General features: G+C 39.9%; 1 pseudogene; it reads right to left on the reverse strand.

The window, feature by feature from the left end:
* Positions 1-23,376, reverse strand: part of LOC143637773 (tubby-related protein 4-like) — a 55,916-nt pseudogene extending 32,540 nt beyond the window's left edge.
* Positions 23,377-23,636: the final 260 nt, after the last annotated feature.

A 23,636-nucleotide genomic window follows, 5' to 3' on the forward strand; every position in this document is an offset into this window, starting at 1 on the left:
CTTCACTATGGGTGTGAGTGTTGGGGGGTGGAACCCAGGGCCTCTGCATGCCAGGCAAGCACCCTACCACTGAGTTACATCCCCAGGCCTATTCACTATTTTGAAAAGGTACCTATGAACCTTCATAGTAGGTGAAAGGATTGTTTTATCATATAAGACTCTATTGATGAAAATAATTCATTAGCAGATGCCAGCAAACAATTATTCTTCAAAAGTAGTTAGGACTTATATTTACCAATTCCAACAACTTCCTAGAGCCCTCCCTGCTATAGGTCCTCCTAACACCCCCGAGTCTTCCCTTTGGAACATTTGCTATTGTTCTCCTGTCTTTACTTTATGGTATTTGGTTTCCTTCCGACTCCATACCAGAGTATAAGCTCCTAAGAGGATGGACTGAATGTTGTGTACCTTCCGCCAACCAAATTTATATGTTGATGGTATTTGGAGGCAGGGCTTTGGGAAAATGATTAGATGTAGATGAGGCCTTGAGAGTGGGGCCTTTGTGATAAGAGATCTGAGCTTGCGTGGCTTCTCTCTCCACCATCAACCACTGAGGGAAGGCCGGGTGAGGACACAGGGAAAGGGCAACTATCTGTGAGCAGGAATGGAGCCCTCACCTGCAATGGCTGGCATTTTCAACCTTCAAACCTCAGAACTGTGAGGCCACCCTCAGTTGTTTCAGCCACCAGGTCTGTGGCATCTTGTTACAGTGGTCCAAGTTGAGACCTGAACCCCGTGAGCGCTGCTCATCAGTGTCTCCCGGAACCTCTCATTGTGCATGATGTGCGGTAAAGTGTGTGTGAATGAAGGGTGGGTATGTCTCTGTTCTGAGTAATGCTCAGATTTTTTTTTTCCATTTTAGAGAAAAAGGAACAGATACCAGATAGAAAAACAGACACATCATTCCTGAATTCAGCATCACACTAAAGCAAAACACAACAAAAAAACAGTCTCTAGATCCCCCACCATTAATCCATACCAACTATGGCTCCCATAGAAAGACAGTCTGTGATTAAAATGGGAGAAAAATGGAAAAAGAAGCACTTATAGTCTGGTTGTCAGCAGTGATGGAGGAAGCTACTCTGTTTTGGAACAAGTTCATCACAGATATGTGACAAACACTGGTAAAACATGAAATCAGATTTTAAAAAAATCTCCTCTTCATTATAAGTTGTTTCCATGCCTAAAAACCTCCAATGAGATAAAGCTTATGCAAGCAAAGAACTTCATGAGAACCAGACAGAGAGTCTAAGAATAATGAATACACACATGGCAAAGGCATCAATCTCTGCTGCTTCTGCTCCCTAATCCTGGGCAATGAGCCAGCTTGAGATAGGCTGGAGCTGGGGGTCCCTTACAAGGTACAACCCACCCTTCAGGTAATCCTTTAATACTCCTCAGGGATGGTCCTAAGTTCTCCTCTCTCTTAAGAGAGCACAACCAGACCCACAGTACCACAGACTCCATTCACAGCTGACACCCTGCCAAGCTTTTCCCCGAGTCCCAGACTTATACAAAGAGATGCCTCGGGATCATTTTCCCCTGGATATGCCCAAGGCCCACTGAAGTCAACATATTCAAAATGAAGTGTGTTAGTATCTTTATCTCAAGCAAGCACACAACCAGCTCCCTTCCAGTTAAAAGTGTGGCTTGTGTTTCATCTCCAGTGTCCCAGGTAATGTCTAGTATCTAACAAGTACTCGGAGAGCTCAGGTGAAGGGCTCTAGAGACCCATCAGACAGAATTAATCTCCCACGAACCATGGTTCCCCAACACTCTGAACCTGGCTCTGATATTGTGTGCCTGTTTCCCTGTAAACCACAAGCTTTTTGATGGCAGGTCTATACTCCTGGCTTGTCACATGCTGCTGTCCTGACTAGATGCTCAATGACTAAAATTGATTTCCTGCCCAACATTTCTTACAAATGAAAACTTTCCCTTTCTTCTGAAAACTAGAAACCAATGTTCAAATCTTCCTATGAAACTGGTTCCTGAAACACTATCGATGATGAATTATGTAAATCTATGTCCTCTATTTTCATGCTGTTTCCTTTTATGGCTTGTAGGCTCCACAGGGCAGGTACAATGTTCCTTCTGTGATGTGTACCCCGAGACCACATAAGTTGGCAGAGATGTGTGGGTCAGGCCATACCACTTCAATGGCTGTCTCTTTGGGTTTATTTTATTTTCCAGCAAGGAAATTTTTAAGAGCAATGCAATTATGGTATGCATATATAATCTTTTCCTTTCAATGTAATAATCCATTTTAAGCTATTTTTAGGTGTGATTATTTTTAAACAAACACAATTATTACCAGTAGTTTAAAATGAACCAAGTCATGAACCAAAGGCGGGTAGGGAGAGAATGCCAAATCATTCGGAAGATGTGTCTGGGAAGCAGTGACATCTCTCCAGCACTGTTATCTTTGATATGGTACTCATCTAAATTCTTGAATAAAACTACATTGAGAAATTTCAACTTCAAAAGGTAAAGTACCATAAATGTTTAGTTCTTTCGTAATGGAGTGTGAGTACCAACACTGGATCTAGTTCCTGAAGGAGGCATGACAAATTCCTACTAGAAACCTTAACTCTGCTGGTAGAAGACAGCTGAACTGGCTACGAGGATGCAGGACTGAGAGGACAGCCACAGCAACCCTCCCTCCCTCTAAAAGGAGTCTGTGTCTAAATGCTGTCAGAGGATGGCTGTTTTTTTTTCCTGCTCTTTCTTTCTTCCTTTGTTCTAAAGATCTCCATTTTGAGTTTCAGAACACTTGCCTTCAGAGGTGCTTCAAGGCCAGGTCTGACATTTTTGCAATGAAATAAACAGTTATTGAAATCAGACAGCTGAAAATGACAGAATTGCTCACTCAAAAAAATATTTCCTTTCCCCCGCCCAAGAGATATGAAATGTTATTTCACAGTTGACTGTAATACTCACTTCTAAATGTGTATCTTTGGGCTAAACATGTAATTTTAAAGTCATCTCACCTCTTTTCTGCAGAAAAGACCACTTGAAAACTAATGCATAAAGACGAGAGACTATCCCATGTTTGAAGATTTTCAGAGGAGATATGCTATCTGCCTCAGGCCTCAAATTTAATTTTATTAAATAATTCCTGTTACTAGAATATTTTCTCCCCAAATCTTCAAATTCCATTGTAAAGTTTATCCAACCTTGAAAACATGTGGCAATTTCTGAGGTTTCTGAAAAGGAGCAGTCTGACCATGGGGGTGATAAAAAGTGGCCTCAGTGAGAACATCTTCAGGACAAATACCACTAGAAGCACATGCCTCAGGAAGTGCACTGGCTGCTGAGGGACAGCGGAAAGGGCCTTTCCATCATGTGTTTTCTGGAACATGGAAATGCTCTATCTTTCCCACACCAATGACTGAGGGTGGGGGCAGGGCAGTGGGGCTAGTCCCAGGGTGACACCTACTTACCTAGTAACAGTGCCCATTTTGCCTGAGTGCTGATCTCCTATCTGCCACAAAGCTACAACATATGAACTCTCAAACCCTTCCTATTTCAAATGCTACAACTCCTTAAAATACGTCTAAATGTTTCTAAATATGATGAAAGTAACTTTTTCCCGTGGCTACTAATAAGGGTCTTCACCCAAGGGCTGGGTGGACTTCCAGGGATATAAGCCATGGCCGTTGGCACAATGGTGGGAGCAGACCCTGTAGCACTCGTGATGGGTGCCAACAAACGAGGCCTGACACAGGTCACACCAGGCAGAACAGGTTTTAATGGGCGATAACTGCTGTGGCAGGGACAAGAGTTCAACATGAGCTTAATTTTACTTCCCTCTGTGCAGAGTTGACTGGAATGAAGGAGTGAGGGGACGTGTCAAGGGCCTGAAGAGAGCAGAAATGAACAAAAGTGGGAAGGGGTTTGTCAATGTGATTCGAACTCCGAGGTCTGCTAACCAGGGCTTATCATAATTAGGCCCCTGCCCTCCCACAGTGACAGGAGATGGGGCCCAATCTTCAGGTGATGGCTGGGAGAGTCAGTTTTCTTGGCAGCCTTGAGTTTTCCCAGGCAGGAACTGAAAGGGGCTGGTGTCATCATTCTAGGGACATAGCCTTGAGATGTTAGAAGTGATGTCAGAGTGATGCCAGTGTTTGTTCAAGCTATTAATTTATGGAGGAGGGCAGGAGGGGAAAGAGGGTGTGAATCAAGCCATTTGTATGCAGATCCTGCAGTTCTTGTGAGGTCAGGTGCAGTTGGAAAGAGGGCTCTGAGGGGCCTGAGTAGAGCACACACCTTGCTTCCTCCCAGCATGCCACAGTATGCACTCTGTGCTGAGGGCAGCGATGCTACATGGGCTGCTGAGGACAGAGGAGAGAAAGGACAGTCACTGCAATTCCACAGGAACACCAGAGGGAATCCTAAAAAGACCCAGTCTATAGTTTAGCCACCTGGCCAAACATTGGCATTTAGGAAAGGTTTTTTGAGTCAAAACCAAGGCCATCATCATGATGTGGTACTAATAAAAACACACAAAGAAAATCTATGGAACTGGGGTAGTGGCTCAGTGGTGAGTGCTTGCCTAACGTATGTGAGGCATTGGGTTTGACCCTCAGCACCACATAAAAATAAATAAAGGTATTATGTCCATCTATAACTAAAAAAAATTAAAAAGAAAATCTAACACTAAATAAGCAAGAAACTACCTTTAAGAAGGTATATGTAAAGAAAGCCAGTGAATATGAATAATCTCCTCCCGTCTTCCACCCCGAATCTAATTTGTTCAATGTAAATTTCAGGAAATATTTTTAGTGTATTTTATAATTAATTCATCTATACTGAATCTTCAGTGATTCAACAATGATCTGAGTCCAAAGATAGTACAGAGCAACTGCGCTTCCAAACATCTTAGTTGTCACTGTCAGTAATCAAAACAACACTCACAAAGAAAATGAGACAGAGTATAAACCCAGTAGCCACATCTGTTTCTGCTAAAGAAACATTTACTCCCACAAAGAGTTCAACAAAATTTCCAGAATACACACATAAAAAGAAGCATCAAGAAGCAAAATGGCATAATAGTTGGATAAAGAAAGCCAGGAAGGGTGGGAGGCCATCTCCCAACTTCTTTCCTGAGTAGCTTCCACTCTTCCTTAACTGTGATGATTCATGTACTTCTTGCCTATTTTGTCAAGAACCATCCTATATATGTTTAGTTTGGGGCTTAAAATAAACCTGGGCCTCTCCCTTTGCAATGCACGTGCTACAACAAAGTCATGCACAGATCTGGTGGGGAGGGAGGAAGGAGGATCATCCCAGCACTGGTTTAATCTCACTAGCAAACTGTGCTCCCTGAGCTATGAGCCAGCAGTTCTATACAACAGGTCCTCTAACCTACTCACAGATGGTGTACAAGAAGGATCTTCAGCACAGACATGGAGGTTTTGTGGTTATTTTTTAAGGGAAACAATCTAGTTCAAGAGTCTGTATGAGAGAGATTACCCTCCTCTTTTATTGTTGAACACCAGCTTTTGAGTCTTTCCAGGGGAGTAATGACCTATACCACAGGATTCCCAGCCTGCAGGCTCCTGGAAATAGAGCAGGGCTGGAGATGAGGGAGCGGGCCTTCAAGGGCCAGCAGGGGAAATGTTTTCTTACAGCTAGTGAAACCTGCCTGCTAATAATGAACTGTGATTGACCTGGGGGTTTGCCATGTTTGACTTTTTTCTATCAAGCGGGGTCTAGTGTGTTAGTTATTACCTATGTGTTAAATCTCAGCAACTTATTTTGGTTTATAAAACTGTTTTTAGCTGAGAAAGCAAAGGGTTATATTACTTTTTAAACTTCCCTTTATAATTCCCTTACAATGCAAGACAAAACAAATCTTCGGGAGGAATATCCATCTCCTTGATGGACACTGCCCAGAGCCACAGGCAAACCCACATCTAAGGACCCTCCCTGCTGTGAAGAACAGCCGGGCTGTGACACTGACCTGACAACACTGCCTGGGATTTGATATAAGAAAATAGCAAGGGAAAAAAAGGGAGGAGTATTTAAAAAGTGATGCAAAATTTGTGGGTTCTTTATTTACTTTTTATGACATACTAAAAATTTTCATAAATTAAGAAAAATTATGTTATTATTAATGAAATTTATTTTATTCAATTAAAGAAGAAGGATACATACAATTTAAAAACCCTAAGAATCATTTATTACTTGGACTACATTTGGGAAAGTAGCAAATTTCCTTGAGTTCTAATTTGTTACTTCCGTCACAGCCTTATATTTTAAAAGTAAGTGAATATTCTTTCATTTACACACTGACTATGTGAGTTATCTGTGACAGTTCATTTCTCACCAATTAATATCTCCAACAGGTGCCCAGAGGAAAGAAAACAGGGAAGGGGCCCAAACTTGGAGCCTAGACACAGCATGAGGGAGTGTCAGTGAGGAAGCAGTGGAGGCAGAGGTGGGAGGCTGGGAAGAGGCGAGATCCAGCTGAGAGGGCAGGTGTTGCTGGAGAACAGCACCCAGGGCTGCAAGGGAATCACTGCCCACAGCACCAGGCAGAGGAGGGGCAGTGCAGTGAAGCACCAGGCTGCTAGGAACACCTCAGCGGGGACCACAGCCCAGAGATGAGGTTACTTGTGCACCTGTGGCTAGGAGAGCTGCAGGTAAGCCTGAGCAGAAGACAGGTGAACTGAGGGTGCTGGATGAAGTGCTGCCTAGGGAGGGAAGCCACACATGCTGGCAAGACAAGCACTCCCATCTGACCAGGCCACACCCACCATGGGAGAACACAGCTGTTGCTGACTTTCCTAAATGTGTACATTTGAATGCCTTGAAATTCTCCTGAAATTACTTTTTTAAAAGATGGTTCGGGTAGCCACAATATGTAAGTGCCATGATGCAGGAGCTCTGGGAGGAATGGAGTCCAGAGATGAGAAAGGAACAAAGTCACAAGCACATTTCTTGTAGAGCCCTGTCCCCATAGCAGAAGGCACTGAGGAACTTCTTAGGGCTCTCCCAAGAACGCCAGGAATCAAAGAAGTTTCTTCCCATACTGTGTGCGCTGAGAACAGCTAATAAATAATTTTTTTTTTATTTGAACTGAATCCCTGAAATTTGAATTTGAGGCTTTTCCCTTTAGTCCTGTTCTCAGGGGACACAGACATGCCAGTTAGTCTCTGCTCTCTGAGGAGAGTCATGGTCGTCCCAGGAACATGCCGGAGAATGTCACCATTTTTACATCTCAAGCTCTCAGCAGAATTCTTCAGTGCACAGATGGCCACTAACACCCAAAATGTGCTGGAAGGACAGCTTCAAATACCTCCATCTCAAAGCCCTTTCATAAATCAAGGGATATGGTCTCCTACCAACCCCTGGAGAACGTAGAGGAAATGAAACATCTTGTCCATACAAGTTAGGCCGTGAATCAAGGGCTTCTCTGCTGCATTACTCTGGATCAATGTAGGAGCCACAGATATTTTTTCCTATCATATTTATATTTATTTCTTTGTCATTTTCTATTGATGCCATTTTGTTTTTCCCCCAAGCCCTACAAATACTGTTCTATTTATAAATTTGCCTTAAGTTTATCAAGCTGAGTTTATGTCATTGTTTTTTCTATGAATTTTGTGTTCTCTGGTGTAATTTTTATTAGTTTGTTATGGGCTAAATGTGCCCCAAAATTTATATGTTGAATTTTGTTCAGCAAATTTGTTTAACTTGTTGGATTCCCAATATTATTATCACTGCCAGGATATCCAATAACCACCTTCTCTCTATGCTAATTTTGTCCATGAATCATCATGCTTCTGTGCCCTGCAAACCATTTTTGAAAGACAGTGGAACATTTTGCTGAGTATAAATCCTGCCTGGAAGTGACAGCAATCATCAGGGCAGAGGGTCTGGTCCTGAACCCCCCCACCCCCGCCCCCGCCCCCCACCATACAGGCTCTGCCCTTGCAGATGCCTGCAAACTACAGAACAAGCCATGCATGTCAGCATGCCTCATGGCTCCCATAGCCACAGCCACAGCACTGTGGGCTCCTTTGGTCAGTGTCCACTGCTTCAAATCTAACCTGAGAGAATGGATACCCCAGGCTCTACCACATGCCACATTCATGTGGCATACCCCACCCTCTAGATAGCTTAGGGTCTGTCTGCTCCACTGGCAGGACCTCCACCAGGCACAATGGCAGTATGCTTATCATCTGTCTCCTCCACAGATCCACAAGCATTCCAAAGGAGGAGCGATGTTTCACTCACTGGGGCATCTCCAGTGGGACCTATACCTGTTACAAGGTAAGTGTGCAGTCTGTTGAGGACACGGGCTGGCACAGCCTATCAAGGGACCACGAGGTGAAGGCACATGGGCTCGTGAGAGGAAGGATGTGAAGCCTATTTTTAAGTACGTTCATATCTGTTCCTTCATCTGATCATGACTAAAGCCCTGTGAATGAGGCAGGAAATAATTCACACCTGTCCTTACAGTGGAGGAAATTGATGCAGGAAAGGTCAGGTGCTTTGTACAAGGCACTTCATGGACTTCTCTATGAGGATACTCTAGGGATAATAAAGCTTTACAATAAATCCAAAGGCTTCCTATGAATACGCACATGTGTGGCAGGGAGCAAGGGAAGGAACTTGCAGTTGAAAATATGTTCTCATAAATCTAGTAATACTAATTTTAAGGAAAGAAAAAAATTTGCCTTTCTTAATTAAAAAAATGGAAACATGAAATAAATATGTGGTGCTCAGAGGAAAGCAATTCAGTTAAAAAAAAAAAGAAAGAGGCTCAAAAACAAAAATTACAGTTCCATATTGTATTGCTTGCTTTTACAAATACTAAACTTAAATCTCTGTAGGAAATTTTCTGGCATAAAACATAAGGTTTATATTTACAAAGGTTTTAGCCTGTCAATCCTTATATTTTAAGAGTGAATTATCAAAATGTAATTTTATAAAGTTATTATATACTATCATGAAAACTAAATAGGCATAATAAAAACAATTTTGAAATTAAGAGTTTGGAAGATGAGCCACAGAATAGGGATGTGGCTCAGTGGTACAGCACTTGCCTAGCAAATGCAAGGCTCTGGGTTCAATCCCCAGCACTACTGAAAAAACAACTAAAAGAGAAGCATCTTTGTAGAAGATGAACCAGAGATTCACATCCACCAAATAACTACTGAGGAATTCTGATTCATTTCTGTCCAGTCCTTTCCAACTTATGGATGGGTTTCTTTTGGTTGTTTTATGATGTGGCAACACAACACACATGCCATTTCATATCCTAATTTTTTTCCACATAACATCTTAAAAGCTCTTTTAGATTATTATATCATCTTTATAACCACAATCTATAATTTATTGAGTTACTGTATATATTTTAAGTGATTATGCCATGGTTTATGTAATCATTCTTCTATTTTATTTTTTTATTTATTTTTAGTTGTTGATAGACCTTGATTTTATTTATTTATATGCAGTGCTGAGAATCAAACCCAGTGCCTCACACACACCAGGCAAGTGTGCTACTGCTGAACCCCAGCCCCAGCCCCATCTCCTATTTTAGACAAGGCTGTTGACAAATTTTACTACCATATATAATGTCTTTATAATTATAGGTAATTTTGTCCACTTTTGTTTCTTTTAGATAAGTTCCAAAAGCATATTATAAAGGTGGATAGTAGTTTGTAAGCCTTTCAACATATTCTGCCAAATTGCTTCTCCAAAGGTCTAATATACATTATTACCAGGAATGAATAAGAATGCTTACTTGCTTACATTCTTATCATAATCAGTAAATCACCTGTGTCATTTTATTATCATTATTTTTTTTTAGAGAGAGAGAGAGAGAGAGAGAGAGAGAGAATTTTTAATATTTATTTTTTTTAGTTTTCAGCGGACACAACATCTTTGTTTGTAATGTGGTGCTGAGGATCAAACCCAGGCCGCATGCATGCCAGGCAAGTGCGCTCCACTTGAGCCACATTCCCAGCCCATTTTATTATTTTTTAATAATAGGTGAAAAATATACCCTCCTAGTGCTAATTTTAAAATTTCCCCAGAGAATGAATATTTTCCTATCATGGTTATTAATTGAACTTCCTCTTTTGTGAATTATTTTTTTATATCCATTATTTATTAATTGGTTCATATGAATTTTAAGATAAATTTGTTTGAATATTTTATAAACTAAAATGTTAACTCAGTTACCTTACTGGTGGAAAAATCTATGCTTCATTTAGACTTTTTGTTTTAGTTTTTACCTTGATGGTTGGTTCTCTCCACTGTGATGATCTTTAAGAGGCTTTCACACCAGCTCCCTCTCTCCCACACCCTTCTTCCTCCTCAGCCCCCAAGATTTTACCATTACACATGCAGAGTCAGAGGCATTACCTGTTGGTCATCAGGAGTCCATATGCCACATGTGATTTGACTTTCCAGGTTGATCTCAGATGACCAGTGTCTTTGTCCACTGACAGAACCAACCAGGACAAACCCATCTCAATACGAAATAAGTGCTTGAGTCCCATCGTGGCTCCACGTGAAATCACTCACCTTCAGACACACAGAGAGAAGGGTCAATTGTTATCTGAAAGGGGAAACACTTTTACCAAAGCCTAGATAGAGTCGTTAGCTTGGCCTTTCGGCTAAGATCAAGAGGGCCTGAAGAGAAGCCGCAGTGAAGGCATTATCAGAAAAACTCCAGGGACTGCAGTGAGGGGCAGCGTGGTCCTCATTAGCACTGTTTTATGGACTGTGTGGACATTCACCCATTAAGCCCCATACCAATTGCCCATGAAAGTGCTGTCCCCCATCTGCAGAGGAAACCAAGACACACAGGGGCTACGTGATCTTCCCCCAGCCACACTGCAAGAGAGTGGCAGAGCCGAGAAGAAGCCCAGGGTTCTGTGGCTCCAGGGTTCTTACTTTTAACTGCTGTCACATTGCCTTCCCCTTAAGATTGGTGACAGATTCTCCATGAGTGTCTGTGGTCATTTGCCAAAATAGTAAAGCTCTAAGTTTCTGATTATATTCTCTCATAGTCTTGCTAATAGTATTCTCTCAATCAAAATGGGATACATTTTAATTTTTCTCTTTTATGGTACTAGGGTCAAACCCAGGGCCTTACAGGTGCTAGGTAGGCATTCCCCACCTCTTGCTATTGTCTGTGCTTTTGAAGAGTGTTAAATTATGGAAGCCCCCAGGGCCCTCCTTGTTCCCCATGACCTCTTATTTATACTAAATTTCCCTGTTTGCACAGTGACCACTAAGCTACATCTCCCGCCTTATTCTTGATCAAAACGAAGGTAAAGAAATCTAAGTGGAAAACATTACTTACAACTGAATTTATCAAATGCATGTATTGAATCTATCCAAATGACATTGTTTTTTCTCTCGTGATCTATTGTGGTAAATTCCTTCTATGGATTATCCAGTATTATTATACTATTCTTATATACCTGTGGGTATTTGGACTCTGCTGTATAAGTAATTAAGACTGGGGCTAGGGTATAACTTGTTGGTAGAGCACTTGCCTAGTATGTGCAAGGTCCTGGGTTCCATCCCCAGCATGAGGGGGCAGGGGGTGGGGGATGAAGGCTACACATTTCTCTCACATTACCACTTTAATCCTATCTTACAAATTTTAATATATGCTTTATAAACATGCATTAAATGTATTTTTTAACCCAGGAACTATTTCACTACACATTTTTTTAAAAATCTCAAATATGCAAGAATTTACTAACTCTTTTTGTTATTAAGTTTTAACCCAGTTTCAATGAACTCATGGGATTGTGATCTATAGTCATGGTACCTACCACTGGAAGTCTACTGAAATTTACTTTATAACCCAAATTAAGGATTGACAAATCACAACTTATGGGCAAATCTAGCCTGTCAGCTCTGTTGGTCTACCACTCAAACTAAGAATGGTTTAAAATAGTTGAAGGAAAAAAATCAATAGCAGGATATTTTGTTATTCACAAAATTCAAGTTTTTTAAAATTTTTTAATTTTTATATGGTGCTAAGGATCGAACCCAGTGCCTCTCATATGCTAGGCAAGCACTCTGCCACTGAACTACTGCCCCACTCCCGAAATTCAAGTTTTAACAACCATAAAGTTTTTTTATTTCATCAGTAAGTTTTCAAAATTTGTTTTCTCATTACATAATACCTGATTTTTGGCTCTTGATCCACAAAACCTAAAATATTCATATTTGCCCCTTCATAGAAAGTTTACAGACTCTTATGCAAGAACAGGTCAATTGTTAAATGTTCTGTAAGAAAAACTGTGTTCTAACTGGTAGACTTGGGACCTCCACATATCTACTAGGTCCAGTTTGTTAACTGTGTTGCTCCAATCTTCTGTATCTTTGCTGGTTGTTTGTCATGAGTGTGCTATGTCATTAACATAGACAAAAAGGTTTGTATCTTCCCACAATGTCAGAATTTATCGAACAATAAACAGTTCACAGGTACTTTCATCAATGGTAATTCACTGAATACTCATGGGTCACCTGGTAGTCATAGGATAGGCAATCACAGGTTCTTTTATTCCTGTCTTAATTTTTATTATCTACAATATTCAAGTCACATATCACACTTCACCCAATTATATATATAGGTTACAGAAAGACAAGGAAAGGGCCAAGGCAGCCACAGGGGTTCCAGAGGCTCCCTGAGAGCAAAGGCAAAGAGCAGATAGGAATGCAGAGTCACTATGGGTGGTCAGATAAGATTAAAAACCAATCAAAGAACTTGTTCAGGACACAATGCAAGAATTTATTCTAGGCCAAGGTCTGGAGGTAGTTTCACAGTATCAATTTGGAGGGTCAGCTTGGAATGGGACTTGTGTGGTCATCATGGGCAGGAGAAACCACACTCTGCTAAAGATTCCTCACGGTGGTGATTTTCCAGGGCAAGGCTTGTGACCAATGACCCCAGTGAAAGAATCAGGGTGCCTCTGTGTCCAGTCTTACAGTGTGCCTCCTTTTATGAGTCTTGACTGAGGGGTTGCATCATTCACTGGTCTGGTGTGTTCCATAAGCTCGTGGGCCTGGATTTTCTGATATGAGTTTGATTTGCCCATATATCCATGTGCTTCTGATTAATTCAATAAGTTCATTCTTATTAGCATGAATAGTTTATCAGTTAATGCCTTATGAGTGTGCCAGGCAAATGGTGGTTGTTTACTTGTACAAACAAGGTGTAGAGTCATTCCTTCTTAACACTTAAAACTCACAATTAGTTTGTTTATGGCAAACTGCTGCTTTTCAAAATGAACTGACAAAGATTCAGGAAGAGCCTGGAAATTGCTGTTCTACACACCACGGACTAACTCAGAGAGGGCACAACCTGCTCTCCACACTGCTGCCAACACACGTCTGAGTATGTCAGTGGATTGATCAATTTTTCCTTTCAGTTCTACCAGTCCTTCACTATTTTGATGGTATTATTAAAAGTATATATATTAAAAACATCTTGATAAACTACAGTTTATCATTATCTGATGTCTCTATTAACAAAGTAATATTTTCTGTCTTTAAGATATTTTATCTAATATTAATCTAACTACACCAGCTTAATTTTTTTTCCCTTGGTATTTGCCAGATGTATCTTTGTCATCCTTTTACTTTAAATTTGTACATGTCCTTAAGTTCTACATGTGGCTCTAAAAGACATAGATCCCAGCTTTTAACAATATAATCCATTAAGCTTTATTTTCTGATTTAGTCCATTTGTATTTATTCTAATTTGTGCCGTACTTCTATTTAGCTCTTGTGTGAGTACATGCGTGCGTGCACCCACCTGTGTGGTACTAGGGATCGAATCCAGAGTACTTTACCACTGAGCTATACTCCAGTCCTTTTTATTTTTTAAGACAGGATATCACAAAGTTCCCAAGGCTGGTCTTGAACTTGCAATCTTCCTGCTTCAGCTTCCCAAATCACTAGGATTACAGGCTTGCCTCACTGTACTTTCTTAATTTACTTTTTCAGTTTGTACTAACTTTTGTTTCTTTTTAATCTTTTCTAACACAAGAATTACTCTGTGATCGTCAATGTTGCTTATACTTGGAACTATTCAAGTCTCTTTAAAATGTGACATTATGGGGCTGGGGTTGTGGCTTAGTGGTAGAGCGCTCGCCTAGCACATTGCAAGGCCCTAGAGTCAATCCTCAGCACCACATAAAAATAAAATAAAGGTATTATGTCCAACTACAAATAAATAAACAATATTTTTTAAACAATGTGACATTACTAGATGAATCATATTTTAAGAAATAAGAAAAATATATGAACTAATTGCAAAAGGGGCTAAAGGTTTATAATAAGTGACCAGCAATATCTCTTATCATGACAATGGCAGATTTGTTAAGTAGCTCTTGAATAACTGCTCTGAGAGTCCTTAAAAAAAAAGACAAACAAACAAAAAAAACCCATTTCTTCAGTTAAATCTAGAACCTTGGGTTCCTTTAAGTTATATCCCAACCACCTGAACTACCTAGTTTTTCTTAATTTAAAACAAAAATTGTTTCACACATTATATTCTGCAATAAAATTTAAAAGTTCTTTCATTTTGCAAAGATAATGCTATTACTTACCAGCATTTTAACTATGTACTAAGAGGAAAAACATCTTAATAGAGAGCTAAGGCAAGGCCAGGAAAATGAAGCTTCTCAGGGATATTATAGCAACCCATCTTTTTCAACAATCATTGTTTCTTTGTAGTGAAAAAAATGAAAATCCTTTCTTATAGCTGTTTTGAAATACCTAGGACACTCATTACTGATAATTACCTTACTGTGCAACAATACACCAGAACTTCTTGTTCTTACCTAACACTAACTTAATACCCACTGACCAACCTCTCCTCATCTCACCCTCTCAACCACTGTCCCCAGCCTCTGGTAATGATCATTCTATTTCACCTTCTATGAGACCAACATTTTGTAGATTCTGCATATGAGTGAGATGGTGCAGCATTTGCCTTTCTGTATCTGACTTATTTCACTTAACATGACGCTCTCTGGTTCCACCTGTGTTGTTGCAAATGACAAAATTTCATCCTTTTTCGGTTGTTGCATTGTGTGTGTGTGTGTGTGTGTGTGTGTGTGTGTGTGTGAATCCTTACCCATATAATTACTCATTTTTAATTTTTGAGGAACTTCCAAACCCTTTCATATTGGCTGCACTAATTTACATTCCACCAACAGTGGGAATTTACACCTCCCTCCCCTAATGCTTACTGTCTGTCTTTTTAATCACAGCCATTCTAACTTGAGGTGGCAGCTCACTGTTTTTCTGATGATTAGTGATGTTGAGCATTTTTTTTTTCATATACCTACTGGCCATTTGTAGCTTTTCTTTTGAGATGTCTCTACTTAGGTCTATTGTCCAGTTTTTAATTGAATTATCTGGAAATTTTCTTTTGAGTTATTTGAGATCCTTATTATAACTCATATATTAACCCACTGCCAGATTTACAGTTTGCAAATATTTTCTTCCATTCTGCAGAGTATATTATATTGATTGTTTCTTTTGTTGTGTAGAAGCTTTTCACTTTGATATAGTTCTACTTGTTTATTTTTGGTTTCCTGCACTTTGGGGATCTTATTTAAAAAAAAAAAAAAAAACATTGGCAATCTCACATAAGGTGATGCAGGATTTTCACATGAATTAACTGGGTTTATTAGGCAGCATGGAGCAAAAAGAATATATCACACCTAGAAAAACAAAATAGTGAAAACCAAAAATAATGTGAAGTCAAATACTGAATGCCGGAGAGAAAATAGAAGAAAACTTCCCTTCTTCTGGTTGCTTTTCAATTGCACAGGGTTACAATGCCTTTACTTTATTAAAGATAGTACTCAGACGAGGAATAACTGAAGCTGAGCAGCAACCCAACCAATAGCTGCCTGAGGCAGCTTCTCAAGAGACTATCTCAGTGCATGTGCCTGGCACAACCGTCTTCTTCAATGACTAATATGGTACAATAATGTGCGCACTGTTGCAGACCCTTTTTGAAATACAGGACTTATAATCAATGCCTGAAAAAGAAATTGTTAAGGCCATCATTTAGCTTCAGCCAACTTTTTGCTTACTTACTCCATGACAGTGAGAGACACTCTCTGTATCGAGGATCACCTGTTATTTCTTCTAAAAGAAGAAAAGTGGCACTCTTCTCTAAGCCGGCTTCAAGAACGCTCATCCTCCAAGCTGCAGAACTATTCCTTTCACTAGATGCTCTGTTGAGAGAGAGAGGGGGTCAGGGAGTTGCACACCTCAACAGCGAGAAGCACACCTGGTGCCAGAGCCTGGATTCTCAACTCCATTCTCCCATTCTCTGCTCAAAGGATCCAGATCTTGGAGAAAGGGCTGAGTGCAGGGCTTCTGCCGGCCAAGTGTAGGATAAGCCCTTCGACATCCTGTGCCAACCATTGAGGAGGAAGTCAGAGAAAGGGGAACACATGTCAAAACACAGGGAGGCTATTTGAAGAGGCACCCATTTTGAGCATCAGAATACATGACAATGAAATATGATTACTATGGATTATAAACTACTGACTAAAATAGGAAGCTCTGAGTCCCATACTGATATATAAACTGCAAGTTTTGTGAGGGACAGAATATTTACTTATCTCAAAATAATATTTACAAAATATTTAACCAGAACAAAGGAGAGGTTTTGTTTTTTATTTTTTTCCAGAGAATCTTAATTGATGCCACCCTAAGTGATCAAACATATCCCCAGAAGTGGGACAAATCAAAATCATGTTCTATGTAGAATAAGAGCACACCACTGCTTTCATACTATCCCTGGACAAAGAGGCACCAGCTACATTTAATCATGAGGAAACATGGGGAAAACCCAAATGGAGGTTGATCTTATAATTTTCCTTTAATCTTGCAAACTGTCAGGTTATGAAAATTAATGATAGGCTAAAGAACATTTTCAGATTGAAGGAGACCCATGAAACACTCTAACAAATACTGAACTATTATCCACACTCTTGTTACAGAGGACAATATTGGAACAGCTGGCAAAAGTTAAATGTAGCCTGAGACACGGTGGCAATAGTGCTTCTCGGTAACTTCAGAGAGAGCTCTGATGTTTGCACCATGGCTGTGCAGGAGAACATTGCACTCTGTAGGAAAAAATACACTAAAATTTCCAGGAGTGGCAGGTCATCAATCCAACAACTTACTCTCAAATGGCTTAGAACAAAACCCAGAATTCCTTGCAATTTTTCTGTTAGCCTGAGTTTATCCAAAAAATAAAAAATAAATAAAATCTAAGATTGAACAGATGCAGAAGTTCTCTTAAGTGATAGTACAAAACAATCTGAGAGAAGCTCTAAACTAATTTAGCATAGTTCTGTTTCCTCAACTGATTTTGTATTCCCATTTTTCATTTAGGTAATATGATCAGAGCCCACCTTGTGAACCTATGTAGTAAGTTATTACTATAACAATATTGAAACTCCAGGAAGACTCACTCATGCCAACCTTCTAGCTTGCCTAAATTTTCATAACTATAGTCTTTCCCAAGGGCTAAGAAGATTCTTTTGGACATAATTTCCTGAATGGCAGGTGAAGAACTAGTAACGAGAGAGGGTATGTTACAAAGCACATGTGCAAAGTAGGATCACCTGATCCTTTTCTAAACGTATTTTGAAAACATGGAGAGGGCTATCAGAAAATGTCAGTCCTAAATAAAATAAAAATGAGTGACAGTGTGGCTAAGTCGGTATGAAGACCAGCATAGCCATCCATGGAGCAGAGCCCCAGGAAGTCACCTTGACCAGGGAGAAAGTGGTTCTAGGTGGGTAATTGATCTGGGGAAGGGTGGGCCAAGAGAACCAGTAGACATATTTGATTATACCTAAAAGATAAAATAAGCCTGGAGATGGATGATAAGAAAGGATTGTTTACCTATATAGTGAGCAGAATCTTCTATCTGGCAAGTTCTGGAGTATGCAAGTTTGGTGATCCAAGATCCCATTCATGTCAGCAAGTGTTCCTGGCCCAGAGCTCCACTTCAGCACAGGTAGGTGGGATTCCATTTTATGATCCACATACAAGTTCAGCTGACTCTTGTGTGCCTTCTGTACTCTTTAACTCCTCTGGTCATCCCAACTCCTTGATTCCAGAGGCTCATGAACTGACCCACTGACAATAGTGGTCAATGTCCCTTCTGGAAAACTCCTCCAATCAGTGGCCATCTTCAGTTCCTAGTTCCAAACAAGTAAAATGCTCAGAGGAGATTCAGGGAGTACTATGAACTTCCCTCTGCACAGTGTCACTAGCAGGCACATCTTACAATGAAGGCGAGTCTAATGATGGAACTTCAAGAGAACACCAGCACTGCTACCCTAGGCCCATTGGACCTTCATTACTATTAGATTGTTTTTGGCATATATCAGTACCCTCCTTGGGATTCTAGCATTTTCTTCCTGAACACTGAAATTCCCCAAAGCTGACTCTTTAGACTGCCCACCATCCCTACTATCGATTACGGTACAGACTATTCGACCTAGCCTTGTTCCTTGGGATTTCAGAGTTGCACTGTTAAAATGAGGCCTTCTTATACATTTGCCTCAATTAATTCAGTGCCTTGTTCCCAATAACATGTTATTTCAGCTGTAATTCCTGCCCACCTCAGGAACAGAAAGGGGTCTCAATTACCACCTTACAGCAGTGGGTAATACAATTGAAACTGACAGATAAACCATTCAACTCAGTTATACCTAAGTATAAACTTCTGAATTCTTCTTTCTTAAGAGAATTATTTTCTTTACTTTGGCATACCAATACATTAATAGGCATAAATTATTCATAAGAAATATGTGTATTCTGTTTGAGTAAAGCCCTTTGAGATCTTTAGATTACATAGTCAAGCTCTCTGATGTTGGGCTTGACTTTTGACAAACATCACTACACCTCCCACTTGATTTGTCATAGTGGATACTTAATAAAATGCCACATTGTACATCCAATGTTCCCTTAATAGCTACCACAAATATAATAATAATTTTGTTCTCATCTGGAAAAAAGTCAACAAAACAATTGGAACTGTTAACTATTATTATTCCCAAGTAAGTTACATTAAAATCTGTGTGTACTTTTCTCAGAAAGTTAAATTGCATATTGTTATATTTTAACACAATGAAAATGCATATTTAACCTTAAAATGCATGTTTTTGCAAGAGCATTTGATGCTTGCAAAGTTTCTAACATAATGTTGGTAATAAAGAATGGGAAAGGCCCTCAAACCTTCCTCCAATAGAGTAATGGAGCAATGCTTTGCCATCACCCTGCTAATGGTTGGTGTAATAAAAGAGGTCATAAACCTCTCCTCCTTGAGAAAGACTCTTGTAATGGGCAAAATTCTCTGTGTCTGCCTTGGGAAACTGATTCTGCATAGATGTGAGGAAAAGAGTCTTTTGAGAAAGGGGAGAGCTGAAACAGCAGAGAATTTAAATGTTTTACATTAATGTTTTGTGGAAATTAAGGAGATCACAGCCTCCTAATTTTCTTCATTTTATGAATTCTCTGCCTTTTACTTAAAAGAGCCCAAAGTTAGCTTGATGAAAAAACAAGGACAAATACTTTAATTTTGGAAAATGCCTAAGAGAGTGTCACATTCATTCTGGCTACTAAATAGCTGTGCATTTGAGAATTGGCAAAACCATTCATCGGTTAGAAACAGAATAGTAAAGTGATAAATACAGGGCAGTATGTTTGCTTGCGCTGAAAAGTGCCTATGTGGCTGCCTACCATGTCTAGATGCATGGTTTTACTTACCCCAGGTCCAAAATACCTCCCCAAACTTCAAGCTAGCTTGAAGTCATTTATGGTTGACAAAAAATACAGTAAAATGGGAGAAATATTGTTTGGCTCTGGTCAAAATGAATCCTCAGTAGGAGGAAAGAGGAACAATGTCACTCATGGTGTATTAAGATAATTGTATAAATCTGAATATGAACACTTGGATTTTTTCTAAACAAGTTGAACTTTCAATCTCCAACATTGCCATCAAAAGTAGCCACTGTGATGTGCAGGAAATCAAATATCATACAATTCATTTTGGGGAACTTATATTCATCAACAGTGGACTTTTGACAGCAGCTCACAGAATCAGCCAATAGTAGCTGTTTGTATGAGAAAGCTAACCAGGTAGAATTAAAAAGCTATGTATATAAAATGCTTCAAATCTCTGGAGTCAGACAATACTGAAGCAGATTGCCTGTGTGGTTGGAGAAAGAACATTTAAACACCCCAAAAGTTGAAGAGAGTACTTGAAGAAATCAATGGAGAAAAGGCACCAAACTTTAGGAAATATCCATTGAAGATTTCTGAGCAAAAACTCAAGAAAATTTCTAATAATTTATCTTTTCTTTTTCTTAGGGATTTAATTTTTTGCTATTTGTTTTAATTAGTTATACATGACAGTAGAATGCATTTATGCACTTTGATATATCATACATAAATGAGATATAATTTCTCATTTTTCTGAGTGTACATGTTGCAGAATCATATTGGTCATGTAGTCACATATACACATAAAGTAATAATGTCTGTTTCATTCTACTATCTTTCCTGTCCCCACATCCCCTCCCCTCCTCTCCCATCACTTACCTCTACCTAATTCAACGTAAGGCTATTCTTCCCTAGTGCCCCCCCACCTTAATGTAAATTAGCATCTGCATATTGGAGAAAACATTTGGCCTTTGGTTTTGTGGGATTGGCTTAGCATGATATTCTCCAACTTCAACCATTTATTGGCAAATGCCATAATTTTACTCTTATTTAAAGCTGAGTAATATTCCACTGAGTATATGTACCACATTTTCTTTATCCATTCATCTATTGAGGGACACCAAGGTTGGTTCTATAATCTAGCTATACACATTGACGTGACTACATTACTGGAATATGCTGATTTTAAGTCCTTTGGGCTAATGTGTTGCAGAATCATATTGGTCATATTGCAGAACACCTCCTTGGTAGCATAGCATACAGCTCTCAAAGCCTGCTGCAAAAAAGACATAGAAAGCTAAGTCCCAAACCATAGACTTAATAGTCAAGGAACTAAGCTCCAGGAATTGTTAAGTTCCAACAAATGTGGGTCTGATGTGACAAGCTCAGAGCTCTAGCTGGGGGAAAATTGGACTCCAACAAGTGAGATTGGCGAGTCTAAATCTTGAATTTTAAGAAGCCCCTAAACCTTCAGGACTGCAAAAGCAGTCCACTTCTCCCTCAGTCCTCCCTTTTAAAGGAGAAGCAAGCCTTCCTCCCTTCTCAAAGAAGTTGCCTAAAGCTATCCTCCCAAAGTGACATTTACTCTCCCCAGGATCTGTCTCCCTCTTACCTCCTAGGCAAAAGGCCAACAAGCAGCAGTAGATTATAACATAACCTGCTCAGAGGAGATTATCTCATTGAGGAAAAGCCCCCAGAACAGAGAGATCATCAGATTGACAATTGTAAGATTTGGACTCTCATTCTAGCTCTGCCAAGGCTCCTCTGTGTGACCTTTGCTAGGTGATCTCACTGTGCTGTACTCTTTTTATGTATGAAAGAAGGTAAAACGTCTGCGCTTGGTTCATAGATGCCCCATCCAGATAGGTGAGTGCACATCTTCTCAGAGTCGTCATTGAAAAACAGTTCTGTGGGAAATCTTCCAGAGGGCACAGTTTCATGTACCTGTTCACCCATTCTGTGTGAGAAGTGGCCAAAAGTGTATTAGTATACGTGTGTGTGTTTGTGTGTGTGTATACATATTTATATATACTATATTTTATAATATATACTCTATATATGCAAATACCTATTTATGTTATATTTTATAATACATACTTTCTGTACATGTAAATACATATGTAACATTTACCTATATTATATATGTATATGGGAAATAGAATGTGAAAGGAAAAATATTGAAAGATCCATGGCAAGGAGGTCTGAGCTGCAGGCATGTAAACAGACAAATGGGGGTGAGCAATAAACATGAAGACCTTCGTGTCATATGTTATGGACAAGCACATACCATCAGACAAAGGAAAGGCTAACCAAATGACTCAGCCACTTGCCACCAGTCTCTGTCACCAAACCCTGGCTAAGGCACACATGAAATAGTAGGCAGTGGCAGGGACAGAAACCATGCATGGACTAACAGGCTCCAACATTCAGACTGATCCAAGGTCTCCCTCTACCCAGCATCCCATTCACCATCAACAGAGGGCCCTCACAGGGCATTATCAGTAAAGACCAACCATTAGTGACCAGTTTACTACACACTGAATGCCTTACAACCAGGAAGAGAAGAAGATTCATTTTGATAGGATAGACCTATATTTGGATATGGGTTATGTTCCCTGCTCATATAGCTTCTGAAGCATGGGAACCAACATAATAACCCACATTACATAAAGAAAGTGCAGGATGTGGTGTAATTTGGGGAAACCTCTGTTGCTATCACTCAGGAGCTTCCAATATGACAGAGCATAGAACAGCCTATCAAAAGTATGACTGAAATTCACTCAGAAGCCCTGTTTTACAAGAATGAGACCTATTTTGATAATGCAATGTACATACTAAATGAACAATCTGTATTTGTGGCTACATCTTCAATTTATAAGCCCAAGACGAACTGGTATGTGGTATGCAGAATTCTCACTTGGCCTCCATAATTTCTTAACATCCACCCACCCCTGCCAGTGCATACACCCTGCATAATTCCCAAGATCATGGATATATTTTACTTCTGTGATTACACAGCACAGTTGGGGAGATTATTCTAGATGGTCTGGCCTAATCACATGAGCTCTTTAAAAATCAGATAGTATTCTCCAGCTTGTGGTAGAAGAGGTTTTAAGCACTAGAAGGATTTGATATGCAGTTGCTGCCTTATGGACAGAAAAGGCCATGCAGCAAGAGATACGGGTGGCATCCAGGAATTGAGACCTGTCCCCACCTGACAACTAGCAAGGTAAACAGCACTTCAGTCTTAAAACCATAAGGACTTGAGCTGGGGATGTGGCTCAAGTGGTAGTGCGCTCGCCTGGCATGCGTGCAGCCCGGGTTCGATCCTCAGCACCACATACAAACAAAGATGTTGTGTCCGCCGAAAACTAAAAAATAAATTTTAAAAATTCTCTCTCTCTCTCTCTCAAAAAAATTTTTAAAAAATCATAAGGACTAAATTCTGCCAAAGAGAGAGAGAGAGAGAGAGAGAGAGAGAGAGAGAGAGAGAGAGAGAGAGAATAAGTCCCAAAGCAGACTTTTCCGTAGAGCATCCTGGCACAAACTGAGCCTCACCAATACTCCAGAATTTGGACTCACAGAACTGCCAGCCATAGATGCTGCTTTAAGCCCCAAGTTCATGTTGGTTTTTTATGATGCAGTAGAAAATGAATAAAGGGAAAAACTAGAAATGACCTCAATTACCATTTTTCTCATAAAACCATTTAAGGAATTTGTGCTTCTCACCTCTGCAAATCTGTACTCTATGTATTTAGAGGTACTGGTCTACAAAAAGAGAATGTTCCATCATCTTAAGAGCTTTATCATACACTGAGGTATGGATGTCAGTCTGCCATGAGCTCCTATGTCAAGAGACCAGCAAGAAGTGCAAACATTACCTT

The sequence above is a fragment of the Callospermophilus lateralis genome, unplaced genomic scaffold (assembly GCF_048772815.1).
Source record: "Callospermophilus lateralis isolate mCalLat2 unplaced genomic scaffold, mCalLat2.hap1 Scaffold_120, whole genome shotgun sequence".
NCBI classification, from domain to species: Eukaryota; Metazoa; Chordata; class Mammalia; order Rodentia; family Sciuridae; genus Callospermophilus; species Callospermophilus lateralis.